At 40.1% G+C, this 12,163-nt stretch overlaps 1 non-coding gene across 1 annotated transcript; it reads right to left on the bottom strand.

Moving 5' to 3' along the window:
- Positions 1-3,688: 3,688 nt before the first annotated feature.
- LOC132541011 (U6 spliceosomal RNA) lies at positions 3,689-3,795 on the bottom strand. The gene has a single exon (XR_009552206.1). It is a non-coding gene; the product is annotated as a U6 spliceosomal RNA (small nuclear RNA).
- Between the last annotated feature and the right edge of the window lie 8,368 nt (positions 3,796-12,163).

The raw sequence follows: 12,163 nt of genomic DNA, 5'->3' as shown, positions 1-12,163 counted from the left end.
CTACGATGAGACCTGTTGAAACTGTGGCTCTTTGCCTGCTTCACTAGCTTGTAGGTCATCGAGCACCCTTGGGCTCTGTGTGTGTGTGCCCACACAAGGGGCAGAGCCAGAGTGCCAGTGGAGCATCCCCTCATGCTCACTTGGCACAAGAAGCTGGCAAACTCTTCAATGAGAGCTAGTGACCAAGAGAGTCATGCAGCCCCAGTTCTTGCCCAGTAATGCCAGCCCAGTGAATCTCCAGCAGAGCCTCCAAATATGATACGTCCTTCTGTTGCTGAGAGGATGTGCGCCTGAAGGTGTAGGCCAAGAAGTTAATGCAGAAAACAAGGCACCACAGAGAGGTTGGACACTTGGGTTGTGTAATTCAGGACACACTGGAAAAGTCCGGGGTGGAGGGACGGAAGGAGAAGAGGAGGAGGAGAAGACTGAGTCTTAAATAATGTCTCATGAGGTTGGAGCCCTAGTAGATGTGATGTGGAATGTCAACCCTTCAGCCTCATTACTCAGGTGAGACCTTTCCTTTAATAGTATTCTCAAATTCCATTCCAGGTGGTTCACTTCCTAACAACGTCCCAAAAACCTAGATATAGACCAGGTCCTGTAAGATAGAGCATATGTTCACATGTATCCATGAATTAGGGCAAAATATATACCTGAAAGCAAAATAGTCTGCAGTGAGTCAGCATAAAGTTCATAATGAAATAGTGTCTACTTAGACTTAGATACCCTCCTAACCTACTTCCTATTACAGTTCTCTCACACACTCCAAAGATAACCTTAGCAAAGCAAGAACTGCAAAAGCTGAATAAGGGCAAGAGACTGGCATACTTTAATGATGACTCTTTAGTCATTATCAGGCCACCCCACAGCTGGGGCCCTATTCAGGGAGTCCTGAGATTCCCAAACAGACACGATGAGCCTAGACCTCAAATAAATCCCTCTCTCCATTGTTACCAGTCATCTCTATCAGGAACAACAAAATAGACCCCTTTGTGAGCCCCCCATAGGATCTTGCCCTCAACTTGGATCAACAAGGGTAGAGAATGTTTCATCCTACGAAGGGAGGATGGACAACATACCCTATTGCTATGCCTGAGGAAGATGGGTCTATATTGGGGCAGCTTGGAATGTTCTTACTCATGACCACAGAATGTGAGCTCACATCTACAGAGATTCAGAGGTCACACTAAGAGGCTTCTAAGTTGAATATGGACCCCGGATCACATCAAATCGATGGAGTTTACAGTCAACAATATTTAAACCCCTTTCCCATATTAGGGATCTACCTCTCTTCCCTGATCCAACTTTCTGGTCTTTTTTCCAACCATGACACCATCTCCCCAGACAATAACTTGGATCCACTTGCATATCAGATTTCAAGCTCAGGGGTAAAAAAAAAAAAAAAGAAAAAATAAAAAACAAACAAAAAACCTAGTATAGCCACAGGCCCTTTGGAATATAATTAAAATATGCCTACTAGCTATCTACAAAATGGAGGACCCCCCCCCCCAATCTTCATCTGCAATATTCCAGCCTTTAAGTTCATGATTAGTCAACAATTTGTTTGGCTTTATATGTTAACTCTCATTTCAGCCACCAGGTTCCAGATACTAGCATGCTGCCTACCAGACTTCCCTGGACAGACAACCCCACCAGTGTGTCCTGGAGCTCTACTTCCAGGGAAAGAGAGAGACAGGCTGTGAGTATGGATCGACCTGTCAATGCCCATGTTCATCGGGGAAGCAATTACAGAAGCCAGACCTTCTACTTCCTGCATCCCACAATGACCTTGGGTTCATACTCCCAGAGGGTTAAAGAATAGGAAAGCTATCGGGAGGGGATGGGACACGGAGATCTGGTGTTGGGAATTGTGCGAAGCTGTACCTCTCTTATCCTATGGTTTTGTCAATGTTTACTTTCTATAAATAAAAAAAAATTAAAAAATAATTAGATATTTGATATATCTGAATAATTTACACATATTACTAATACATAAATTTAAAGTTAAAACACCTTGGGGCCAGGTGGTAATGCACCTGCTGAGCAAACATGTGACAATAAGCAAGGACCCAGATTTAAGTCCCCAGTTCCAGCCTGCAGGGGAAAAGCTTTTAGAGTGGTGAAGCAGGTCTGCAGGTGTCTCTCCTTCTCTCTTCCTCTCTATCATCTCCTATACTCTCAATTTCTGTCTTTATCTAGTAAATAAAGATAATAATTTTTTAAAATATTTTATTTTTGTTAACATTTTTATTTATTTATTAATGAGAAACAAAGGAGGAGAAAGAACCAGGCATCACCCTGGTACATGTGCTGCTGGGGATTGAACTCAGGACCTCGAGAATCCGATGCCCTATTAACTGCGCCACCTCCCGGACCACAAGATAATAATTTTTTAAAAAGATTAATTAATCTATAAAAGCACTCTTCCATCTCAGTCATAGGAAATAACACTGGTGAGTGGGGGTAGATAGCATAATGATTATGCAAATAAACTATCGTATTGGGGCTCCAACATTCCAGGTTCAATACCCCACACATCCATAAGCCAGAGCTGAGCGGTGCTCTGGTAAAAAAGAAAGAAAGAAAAAAATAACATTTGCTTATCTTTTTTCATCCTGTGGTAAGAATAATAATCAACATTTCCTGATACCTCATTATGTGCAAGATATTATTATACATCCTTCAGATAATACTCAAAGAAGTAGGGGCTGGGTGGTGACACACATGCTTGAGTGCACATGTTACAGTGCACAAGGGCCCAGGTTCAAGCCCCCAGTCCCTACCTTCGGGGGAAAGCTTTGCAAGTGGTGAAGCAGTGCTGCAGGTGTCTCTGTCTCTCTTCCTCTCAACTTTGCTCTCAACTTCTGGCTGTCTCTATCCAATAATTAAATAAAGATAAAAAAATTAAAAATACTCAAAGAGGTTGAGTCTATTATTTTATTATTCACATTTTACAAATTTTTAGAAGTGCTTTGTGGGTTAAAAAAATTATGTGTTGCACCTAATTCATCTAATTTTTTTTTTTTTTGCCAAGTTGTACCTTTCCTTATGAAATTGTAAGTGAACACAATAGTATAAGACCTGTTTCCAGGCAGAGGGTAGATAGCATAATGGTTATGCAAAACAGACTTTCATGCCTGAGACTCCAACGTCCCAGGTTCATTCCCCTGCATCATCATAAGCCAGAACTGAACAGTGTTCTGGTTAAAAAAAAAAAAAAAGACCTGTTTCCACTGTGAAGTGGTAATTGTTACAAAGATCACACCAGAGGCTTTCTCACTGTTAAGCCTGATAACTTTTAGCAATTAGTGGCTTGTGAATGTGTGGTCTATGGAGAAACCCCTGTAGTTTTATCTGTTGATATTGTCTGTCTATTGGATAATAAATTCGGATGGTTTCCCTCCTCAAAAAAAAAAATATGTCTTTGGTACTAAATAGGAGCTAAAAACAGGAAAAGTAGTTCTTAAGATAAATGTTACTGCTTTTTTGGTTTGTTCATATTTTCCTTCACCCAAAATTTATCCTGCAAATCACATAGGTCTCCTTTTAATGAGGTGAGAATCCAAATGGCCTGGCATATTCATGGGAACCACTGAGAGATCTTTTTAAAACATATATATATATATATATATATATATATATATATATATACATATATATATATATATTAAAATAACACACACACACTAAAAATATGGAATGCTTCACGAATTTGCATGTCATCCTTGTGCAGGGACCATGCTAATCTTCTCTGTATCGTTCCAATTTTAGTATATGTGCTGCCGAAGCGAGCACATATATAGGTGTATATATATATATATATATATATATATATATATATATATATATATATCTTTATTTGGGGATTAATGTTTTACAAACAGTAAACACAGTAGTTTGTAGATGCATAACATTTCTCAGTGTTTCACATTAGGTCCTCTGACATCCTTTTCCAGGACCTGTATTCTCCCCACCACCCACCCCAGAGTCTTTTACTTTGGTGCAATATACCAACTCCAGTTCAGGTTCTACTTGTGTTTTCTCTTCTGATCTTGTTTTTCCACTTCTGCCTGAGAGTGAGATAATCCCATATTCATCCTTCTGTTTCTGACTTATTTCACTTAACATGATTTCTTCAAGCTTTATCCAAGATGGGTTGAAAATGGTGAAATCACCATTTTTAATAGCTGAGTAGTATTCCATTGTGTATATATACCACAACTTGCTCAGCCACTCATCTGTTGTTGGACACCTGGGTTGTTTCTAGGTTGTGTCTACTACAAATTGTGCTGCTATGAACATAAGTATACACAAATCTTTTTGGATGGGTGTGTTGGGTTCCTTAGGATATATCCCCAGGAGAGGAATTGCAGGATCATAGGGTAGGTCAATTTCTAGCCTTGTGAGAGTTCTCCAGGTTGCTCTCCACAAAGGTTGGACCAATTTACATTCCCACCAGCAGTACAGAAGGGTTCTTTTGTCCTTACAACCTCTCCAGCATTTGTTGCTGCTAGGTTTTCTGATGTATGACATTCTCACAGGAGTGAAGTGGTATCTCATTGTTATCTTTATTTGCATTTCTCTGACAATCAATGACTTGGAGCATTTTTTCATGTGTTTCTCGGCCTTTTGGATCTCTTCTATGGTAAATATTCTGTCCATGTCCTCTCCCCATTTTTGGATGGGGTCATTTGTTTTCTTGCTGTTGAGTTTGGCAAGTTCTTTATATGTTTTGGTTACTAAACTTTTGTCTTATGTATGGCATGTAAAGATCTCCCAATCGGTGAGGGGTCTCTTTGTTTGAATATTGGTTTCTTTTGCTGTACAGAAGCTTTGTAATTTGATGTAGTCCCATAGATTTATACTTGCCTTAGTCTTCTTTGTAATTGGATTTGTTTCATTGAAGATGTCTTTAAAATTTATACAGAAAAGAGTTTTGCCGATATTTTCCTCTAAGTATCTGATAGTTTCTGGTCTAACATCCAAGTCCTTGATCCACCAAATTTACTTTTGTATTTTGAAATATAGTGGTTTGAATTTAAATTCTTCTGCATGTTTCAACCCATTTTTTCCAACGCCATTTGTTGAAGAGACTCTGCTTTCCCCATTTGATAGTCTGGGCACCTTTGTCAAGGATTAGATGTCCATAGGTGTGGGGACCTACTTCTGGGCTCTCAATTCTATTCCATTGGTCAGTGTGTCTATCCATGTTCCAGTACCAAGAAGTTTTGATGACAATGGCCCTATAATACAATTTGAGATCTGAGAGTGTGATGCCTCTAGTTCTGTTCTTTCTTCTCAAGATTGTTTTGGCAATTCTAGGTCTTCTCTGCTTCCAGATAAACATTTGTAGCATTTGTTCTATTATCCTAAAAAATGTGGTTGGGATCTTGATATAACGTATTTTCATTCAGTGACTCTGGGTGTATCCATGAACCGTGCTGTTAATAACAAGGTGGTAGTCTACTTTGACTGTTGAGATAGAGGGACAGATCCGCTGAACCACCTGATAAACTTCTCTCACACATCTTAAAATGAGGTCAAAGGAGATAAAAATCAGCCAGGGAGAGCAACACATAGGATGATAAGAGTCAAAGGTGGAAAAATTGCAAGTGAATAAAGGAACATGTGTTCTCTATGGCTTATCTGCAGACAATATTCAGACACAATTTCAGTTCTTCTCAGGGAACTTTGCTTGGAATGCTGAACTAGAAAAGGATTAAAAGAGAGTTGTGGAGACAATATAATGATTATGCAAAAGACTTTCACACCTGAGGCTCCAGGGTCCCAGGTTCAGTCCTTAACACCACCATCAGTGAGAGCTGAGCAGTGTTCTGATTTCTCTCTTTGTATCTTTCTCTCTGTATCTCTCTCATTAAAATAAAATATAAAAATAAATCTTAAAAAAGAAAATGATTAAATGAGATGTTTAGTAGCCTTTGAAATATTTGGCATTTTAAATCTCAAGAAAAGAAATGTGGGCAGGGTAGATAGCATAATGGTTATGCAAAGAGACTCTCCAAAGTCCCAGGTTCAAGCCCTCACACCTCCATATGCCAGAGCTGAGCAGTGCTCTGGTAAAAAAAAAGAAAAGAAAAGAAAAGAAAAAAAAAAGAAAAAGAAAAAGTAGTGTGGGGGTAGACAACATAATGGTTATGCAAAGAGAATCTCCAAAGTCCCAGGTTTAATCCCCTATACCACCATAAGCCAGAGCTGAGCAGTGCTCTGATGTTTCTCTCTGTGTCCTTCTCTCTCTACATCTCTCTCAAAAATAAAAAATAAATAAAAAAAGAAAAAAAAAGAAAACCTTTGGTGGTGGGAATGGTGTTTATGTACACTCCTAGCAAAATGTAGACATATAAATCAGTAGCTAATTAATATGAGAGGGGGAAATCAATTGTATGTCTCAAAGTTTCTCAAAAGACAAACTGAATCTTTTTAATATATAGGCTATGTATTTGATATGCGGACTCTCTCAAAAGCCTAGACCAAGTAGATTAGAAGCTTCCAATAGCACAGCTATATACAAGATACTGGGTACTGTCCAGCAAACCATAACAAAGGGACTTTTCAAAGTTAACCCAATTAACAAATAATGTGATGATAATATTAACTATTGAGTGTCTTTTTGAACCCTAAGACAGCAGGAACCTCACATCTTCACTATAGAGCCCCTACTTCCCCCAGTCCTGGAACCCTTGGATAGGGCCCACTTTCCCGTATGCATCTCCCAATCCAAACCAAATAACATTGCATCTGCCGATCACAACCTAACCAAGGCAACGATTGCTACCTCAACATGCTTCACCTCAGAATGTATCCAGAGACTTCACGTGTGGAATGACAACCCTTCAGCTTCATTACTCGGGTGAGACCTTTCCTTTAATAGTACACTCTAATTTCATCTCAGGTAGTTCACTTTCTAACAAAGTCCCATAACCTAGATATACACCAGTTTCTGTGAGAGAGAGCTTATGTGCACACGTATCCATAAACTACTGCAAAATATATACCTGAAAGCAGGACTACACTAGAGTTTGCAGTGAGTACCTCCCTAACACTTCCTCTCCACTATTCCAAGCTTGGGATCCATGATTGCTCAACAAATTGTTTGGCTTCATATGTTAACTCTATTTTCAATCACCAGGTTCCAGATGCCACCAGGATGCTGGCTAGGCTTCCCTGGATTGAAGACCCCACCAATGTGTCCTGGAGCTCAGCTTCCCCAGAGTCACACCCTACTAGGGAAAGAGAGAGGCAGACTGGGGGTATGGACCGACCAGTCAACGCCCATGTTCAGCGGGGAAGCAATTACAGAAGCCAGACCTTCTACCTTCTGCATCCCTCAACGACCCTGGGTCCATGCTCCCAGAGGGATAGAGAATGGGAAAGCTATCAGGGGAGGGGGTGGGTTATGGGGATTGGGTGTTGGGAATTGTGTGGAGTTGTACCCCTCCTACCTTATGCTTTTGTTCACTAATCCTTTCTTAAATAAAAAATTAAAAAAAAAAAAAAAAGAACACACAAAAAAAAAAAAAAAGAAAAGGGGCCAGGTGGTGGAACACCTAGTTATGTGTACACATTACAGTGCACAAGGACCCAGGCTCAAGCCCATGGTCCCCACCTGCAAGGGGAAAACTTCACAAGTGGTGAAGCAGGGCTGTAGGTGTCTCTCTCTTTCTCTCCCTCTCTCTCTCCCCCTCCCCTCTCAATTTCTTTCTGTCTCTATCCAATAATAAATAAAATATAATAAAAATATTTTTAAAAATTAAAAAATGGAAAAGAAAGAGAGAAAGAAAGGAAGGAAGGAAGGAAGGAAGGAAGGAAGGAAGAAAAAAATAATAAAAAGTAATGGAAGGAGGCCAGACAGTGGCACATACTTCAAAGAACAAGGATCCTGACTGGTTCATTTCCCCACCCCAACTTTCAGTGTGTGTGGGGGGTGGGGGGTCGGAAGGTGTCAAGTGGTAAAGCAGGTAGGTCTGCAGGTGTCTATCTTTCTCCCTCCCTATCTCCCCTTCCCTCTGAATGTCTCTCTGTCCTATCCAATAAAATGGAAAAAAAAATGGCCACTAGGTGCAGTGGGTTCCTAGTGCCATCATTGAACCTCAGTGATAAACCTGGAGGCAAAACAAATAAAGAAAATTAATGCAATTAGTTGAAAAAAGCACCAATTTATAGTGTCAACTGAATGCTTTAGGTTAAACCTCCTAAATTATCTGACACAGTTTCTCCAGAATTAAATGGGAATAGTGGTAATAATGATAATTGCTAAAACAAATCATTATTTGTAGATTTTAGGTTGTAGGTATATTCACTGAATGATTCTTCTCATTTTCCTTCTGTTAATAGAGAAGTCCCCTGATAAAATGTTGAAAAAATTATTTTTACTACCTTTCAGGCTTTCCCTAGGTTGAAATGAGATCCACTGGAATGTATTAGATGTATCTAAAGTGTTTTATTAAAGTATTTTATTTATTTATTTTTTTTTGAGAGAGATGCAGAGAGAGAAAGACACAGAGAGAAATACCAGAGCACTACACAGCTCTGGCTTTTGGTGGTGCAGAGGGATTGAACCTAGGACTTCAGAGCCTCAGGCATAAGAGTCTTTTTGCATAACAATTATGCTATCTACCTTCACCCTAGAAATCATTTAGTAATTATGAATACACATAAAAATACTTCTAGAAGAATGGAGATGGAAATAATGATATTAATTGCCACCAGATACAGGAAACTGGCAAGAGGGCAAGAGGGTTGGTTGCATAACTAACTAGGTTGGATAGTTCGGAAGAATGACTGGTGCAGAGACAGATTAGAGTGCTTGCATTCTTCTTCTTCTAGTGTTTACCCTTCTTCCGTAGCCAGTCAACAGCTTCAGGTTGAGCCTGATGTAAAGTTTCGAGACCTCCTTTAAATCTGGAGAGGTGGCAGTCGTTGACTATGTGGGTCATAGTCTGTCTGTAGCCGCAGGGACAGTTCGGGTCGTTTCTGGCTCCCCAGCGATGGAACATAGCAGCGCACCGGTCATGGCCTGTTCCATAGCGATTGAGGAGGGCCCAATCATAACATGCCAGGTCAAAGCAGGGTTGACGCTTGCAGGGGTCTGTGATGAGGTGTTTGTTCTTTACCTCAGCTGTGCTTGCATTAAAGAAGGTAGACAAGGGGTCACGTGGTAGCTTGGAGGTATAAGCCCACATGGCACAAAGCAGAAGGACCAGCATAAGGATCCCGGTTTGAGCCCCTGCTCCCCACTTTGGGGGTTGCTTCACAGTGGTGAAGCAGGTCTTCAGGTGTCCATCTTTTTTTTTTCTGGTAGTATAATATAATTTTATTTACATAATTTATATCTGTAGAACATAACTGCTTTCTTTAGAACAAGAAATTTTACAAATAACAGACTGCTTTTTTTGTCAAAGACATCTTCAAGCAAAATATATATATAGTCACTTGTATTTCAAATAACATGGGCGTAAACAGTAGATATTCATATTTTAATCTGTGCCTTAATCATTTCCCAACAATTAAGCTTTTAAACCCTCATGTGGATTACTTGCTATAGGTGTCTATCTTTATCTCCCCCTCTCTGTCTTCCCCTTCTCTTTGGATTTCTCTCTGTCCTATCCAACAACAACAATAACAACAGGGAAATAAAAGGGGGGAAAAATGGCCTCCAGGAGCAGTGGATTCATAGTGCAGGCACAGAGTCCCAGTGATAACCCTGGAGGCCAAAAAAAAAAAAAAAGAAGAAAAAGAAGGTAGAAGGTAGACAAAGGAGTCTGGGCAGTGATGCATTTGGTTAAGTACAAACATTACAAAGAGCAAGGACCTTGATTCAAGCCCTTGGTCTGAAGCCTCCAGCTGACTTAGCTATCAGTGAAACAGTGTTGCAGGTGTCTCTCTCTTCTTTTTTTTTTTTTTTTTTTAACCAGAGCGCTGTTCAGCTCTGGTTTATGGTAGTGCGGGGAATTAAACCTGGGACTTTGGAGCCTCAGGCATAAGAGTCTGTTTGCATAACCATTATGCTATCTACCCTCCACCCTCTCTCTCTCCCTTTCTAGCTCCCCCTTTCAAAGTAAGAAAGAATAAAAGTGGTCTGGGAGGTGGCACAGTGAATACAGCATTAGACTTTCAAGCATGAGGTCCTGAGTTCAATTCCTGACAGCACATGTGCCAGAGTGATGTCTGGTTCTTTCTCTGTCTCCTTTTATCTTTCTCATAAATAAGGGAAGAAAGAAAGAGAGAAGGAAAAGAAAGAAAGAAAGAAAGAAAGAAAGAAAGGGTGTGAGAGAGAGATAGAAAGAAAGAAAGAAGGAAAGAAAAGAAAAGAAAAAGAAAGAAAGAAAGAAAGAAAGAAATTCTAAAAGGTACATAATGAAGTAGTCATGTGGTAGGACATATGTAAGGTTGTATATGGAACTCTGGGCACAAGTACCATGTAGGATCACCATGGTCAGTATATGGGAACTCCTTGGACTGTAGAGCAGTGCTGTCAAGTCTCTCCTCTCCATCTCTTCCTCTTCCTTCTCTTTCTCTAAGAAAAATAATAAATGAAAAATTGGACCCAGGAAGGTGGGTACTCAATGATGTTATGCATGTTCAAGGCCCTGAGTTTATTCCCCAGTATTGCATTAATATAAATAAATGAATAAATAAATAATCAGGGTGGTAGAGGTAGCACAATGGTTATTCAGAGACTCTCATACTTAAGGCTTCAAAGTCTCAGGTTTAATCCCCACATCACCAGCTGAGAAGTGCTCTGGTAAAAAGAAATAAAATAAAATAAAATAAAAGAATAAATAGTGACCAGATGGTGGCACACCTGGTTAAATGCATACATTACAGTGCACATGGACCTGGGTTCAAGCCCCTGGCCCCCACCTGCAGGGGGAAAGTTTCACAAGTAGTGAAGTAGGACTGCAGGTATATTTCTGTCTCTTTTCCTCTCTTAATCCCCCTCCCTTCTCAGTCTTTCTCTGTCTTTATCAAATAAATAAATAAATAAATAAATGTGAATAAATAATCAGAGATAGATAGTGAATAACTATATCTTATGACTGAAACAAAGTCCTATATCAATAATACACATGTTCCATGCTTTCTGTTTTAAAGATATTCAAAAACTTGGGGTGACTATGAGAAGCTCCCCTCAAATACTTTTCCTGCTTCAGGGAATAATTGACTGAGGTCTTTTCTGTGTTCTGAAACTCATCACCATGCTTGAACTGAGCTATGAATAGCTGTCCCTGGCAGCATAGCTACTTAATATCCTGGGCTCATTCTCTGAGGATCTGAGACTTTTTTTTTTTTGCCTCCAGGGTTATCGCTGGAGCTCAGTGCCTGACTACGAATCCACTGCTCCTGGAGGCCGTTTTTCCCATTTTGTTGTCATTATTATTATTGTTGTCATTGCTGCTGTTGTTGTTGGATAGGACAAAGAGAGGAGAGACAGAGAGGGGGAAAGACAGACAGCAGCAGACCTGTTTCACAGCCAGTGAAGAGACACCCCACCTGAAATTGGGGAGCCGGGGGCTTGAACCCGGATCCTTATGCCTGTCCTTGTGCTTTGCACCATGTGTGCTTAACCCACTGCTCTACGGCCAAACCCCCTGAGACTCCTTTCATCAGTGCTTGGGAGATCCTTGCTACACTTTCCTTAGAGTACATTGTAAAAGATAGGCCTCCCTCAAAATGTCCAAATAGATGTTCTGAGCAGATTTCTTTCTTTCTTTTCAAAGACTTTATTTAACTTATCTCATGAGATAGAGGCAGGGAGGGAGACAGAGGCCAGAGCATAACTCTGGCATATGGAGTGCTGGAAATTGAACTTGGGACCTGTGGTTAGAGATCCATTGTGCCACCTCCCAGGCCTCAGGTTTATTTCAATCTGCATGTCATCTTGACATGTGATGTTAAGGTCAGTTGAATCCCTACAGGCCTCAAGATAAGCCACATCACCATTGCTTTAAAGAATGAAGTTTGCTTGGATTTAAGGTCATCTCTAGCAATGACCTTTTTTATCAAAGAAATTTCTCTCTCTTTCTCTCTCTCTCTGCTAGGGCTTCACTGGGACTTTGTGCCTGCATAACTCCACCACTCCTAGTGGACTATCTTAATACAGAGTATTTAAAATATCTGTTTTATTATATGAAGTTATCCCTTC

The sequence above is a fragment of the Erinaceus europaeus genome, chromosome 10, assembly GCF_950295315.1.
Source record: "Erinaceus europaeus chromosome 10, mEriEur2.1, whole genome shotgun sequence".
NCBI classification, from domain to species: domain Eukaryota; kingdom Metazoa; phylum Chordata; class Mammalia; order Eulipotyphla; family Erinaceidae; genus Erinaceus; species Erinaceus europaeus.
Note: the sequence above shows the minus strand (reverse complement) of the source record. Positions and strands in the feature narration are given on the sequence as shown.